This window comes from Lactuca virosa, chromosome 9, assembly GCF_052849685.1.
Source record: "Lactuca virosa cultivar CGN04683 chromosome 9, Lactuca_virosa_CGN04683_v6, whole genome shotgun sequence".
Classification (NCBI taxonomy): domain Eukaryota; kingdom Viridiplantae; phylum Streptophyta; class Magnoliopsida; order Asterales; family Asteraceae; genus Lactuca; species Lactuca virosa.
In genome coordinates, this window is record NC_136434.1 from 5,212,082 (window position 1) to 5,215,012 (window position 2,931).

Genomic DNA, 2,931 nt, shown 5'->3' on the forward strand with positions numbered 1-2,931 from the left:
GTTTTCGTTTTCTTGTTCAGTGGACATTGTAAACCTGTGTAACTTTGTATTTTAGTAATAAAATGGTTTAGGTTTGTTCATCTGTTTTTAATCAATGTAAGTACTGGCTTTTCAATATTAGTGATCCGGACAAATGAAAGTACAATGCTATCATGGACGATACATTGTAATTATCTGTAAAAAAAAGTGCAAGCACTTTGCTATTATGGGTTATGAATTACTATTATAGATAAATTAATAAGTATATTACCTAACAATTGGGTTTATAAAAAAATTTATGTACTCATTTGTAAATAAATAAAGAAAGAAAAGCTTGCATTTTAGCTGTAGCTAACGCCTTGTTGATTTCAGCAGGCTGTTTGGATGTATCAACACTCATATCTTCATCATCTTGCTTGCTTTCAACAGCTACACCGCAGGCATAAAAAAGGCATACACAATCAGAAGCAACAAATCTTGATAAAAATAGCATATAGAACCTAAAACATACACAAAGCAGCCTACTTTTACATCAAACATCACAAGCAGCTCTTGGTTACTGAATTATCATAAGACTACAAATAAAACCTTCATAACTATTTTCGAAAAACAGCACAGTTGACACATAAACTATCATTTGGAGTCTTTGACCAATTATCACACTCACAACCTCCAAATCGTCAATATTCAAAAACCGTAGCTGCTACCACCTCCAACATGAACATCCATCTTATTCATAGTTCTTGCACATAAATGAGACAGTCTTAACCTTCTGTAGTTTCACCTACATAGACATCCAATTCGGACGAATCACATTAAATTTGACGCCACACACATTAAATTTCACCTTTTGTAGTTTCACCGTAGCTTCTGTAGTTTTAACCTTCGAGGTTTTTGAATTTGGATTTGCGAATTTACCTTCGATCTGAATTTTGCTTGTAATCTTTCTCCAAAGTTTTAGCAGCCAATCCTGAGATCTCTTTATCCTCATTGTTCCTCCCTTTTGTTAGTTGTCCAATTGCAGAAGTGCACTATACATCACAAGGGTATTTTGATCATTTAACAAAAACAAAGAAAAAATAAAGTTGAATTGCTTCCCTCTTCCCTCATAGTAATAGTGAAATTCATCAAACATGAAATTTTAAGGATTCTAATAGAATTGGAATGGAATTTCAGATTCCAATTCCATTGGAATCCGCAAAATAAACACACCTTTAATTATATCATTCTTGCTACATTATGTTTTATTAAAAAATTTAGAGCTTCCCTAGATTCAAACAATAATTTTGATTTTTCTTATCGAGTAGAATATGCACTAAATATAATGAGGGTATTTTCGTCTTTTACTAAAAAAGAAATAAGTATGAACTTGAATTTCCTTCCACCATTCTCTAGGAATAGTGAAATCCATCTAACATGGATAGTGATGAAATGGAATGGAATCTTAAATTTCAATCCTTGATACGTTAAGTTTTCCTACAACTTTTGAGCTTCCTTAGATTTATATAATAGTTTTGATTTTTCTTACACCATATAATAATGTAGATATTTTCTACTGAAAAACTCTTTAAAATGATAATAATAATATATTTATCAAAAATTGAGTAATTATTCCAAAATGAAAGAGATCTCACCAAGTAAACACCAAAAAGTGCTCTGATGTTTTTTCCACTTGTCAATTATATGGTGGAAGCATAATATTTCTTAGTTGTTTGAAGGTTTTCAAGTCAACCAATTGTGTAAAGCACCGGTTTTCAACAACAATCCAGAATAACATTGAGCATATTTAGAAAATCTAGATGCAAGAAATAGCAACATCCTTTCATTTATTTGTTTATTATACTTTGAAAAATCTACAGTGAAAATTGCTTTGTATTTGAATGACATTGCTTTAATGTATTCAGACACAAACCTTTACTTATTTGACATTTTTTCCTCCCAAATCCTCTCACGTTAAAACTGATGAATATTGTAAAATTTGTTATTTAAGTGTGAAGTTAAAATGGTCATTTACTCTCATTCGGAAAGTTTATTCAGTCCAAATTTTTTTTTATGTATACAACAGTTTATGTTCATAATAAATACTTACATCAACATAAACAAGATGATGTATAGGAGTGATTGGTGGAGATAAGATCAGCTCGTCATAGCAGAAACCTGCTTGTTTATACCTATAAAGCCACATAAATTGTTATAAGCCCCAAGAGAAAATTTGTCTTTTTTTAATCCACATATAAATTAATGAAGCACTCACAGTTGCAATGAAACATATATTTTAGCAAGTTCTCTCCAGGCATCATGATCTACCATGAATCTGGGCAAAAAAAAGAACCAAAATCACGAGACCTCATTGAATTTTATAGTAAATAAGAACAAAAATAAATAATGTTTTTGATTTTATTCTTACATCTCAAGATATTTATTGAGCCAATCGATGGCTGCTAAAATATATCCACGAGCCTTTGCCATGGCTACCCTTCTCATACTTATAAGCTGCAAATGTTTAAGATAGTTAGAACTTAGAAAGGTTATTTTGGTAATTTAAAGATTGGATATTTATTTTTTGTATTGAAAAGATTTATGTCAACAAACTACATAAATAAAATTGGGTTATATTGTAAGTTTTTATTTCAGTAAATGATGGAATGAATAAGGAATGCATATTACCTTCTTGAGGGCATATTAGTCTTCAAAGAAACATACATGTTATGATAAGAGAATGTAAACTTTGAAAACTAAATTTGCAAATGGATGACAAATTTTAGTTGGTGGAGAAACATGGCTGAAATTGATAAGAATACTTTACCATTTATTAATTCAAACCCATATTTCAAATAGGCATTTTATCAAACACCTGGTGCACTTCTTGTGTTTCTTCAAATTTCTCTAATAATAATGAACACACATAGTTGTTCCTGCTTTCTCATCCCGTAAAACACCTAAAAATATGAA

General features: G+C 30.4%; 2 long non-coding RNA genes across 2 annotated transcripts; both read right to left on the reverse strand.

Moving 5' to 3' along the window:
- Nucleotides 1-319: 319 nt before the first annotated feature.
- Nucleotides 320-1,727, reverse strand: LOC145135542 (uncharacterized). Its single transcript, XR_013719879.1, has 3 exons — nucleotides 1,614-1,727; nucleotides 898-1,010; nucleotides 320-763 (listed from the first exon to the last, which is right to left on the reverse strand). It is a non-coding gene; the product is annotated as an uncharacterized LOC145135542 (long non-coding RNA).
- A 339-nt stretch (nucleotides 1,728-2,066) lies between these two features.
- Nucleotides 2,067-2,471, reverse strand: LOC145135541 (uncharacterized). Its single transcript, XR_013719878.1, has 3 exons — nucleotides 2,387-2,471; nucleotides 2,234-2,293; nucleotides 2,067-2,150 (listed from the first exon to the last, which is right to left on the reverse strand). It is a non-coding gene; the product is annotated as an uncharacterized LOC145135541 (long non-coding RNA).
- Between the last annotated feature and the right edge of the window lie 460 nt (nucleotides 2,472-2,931).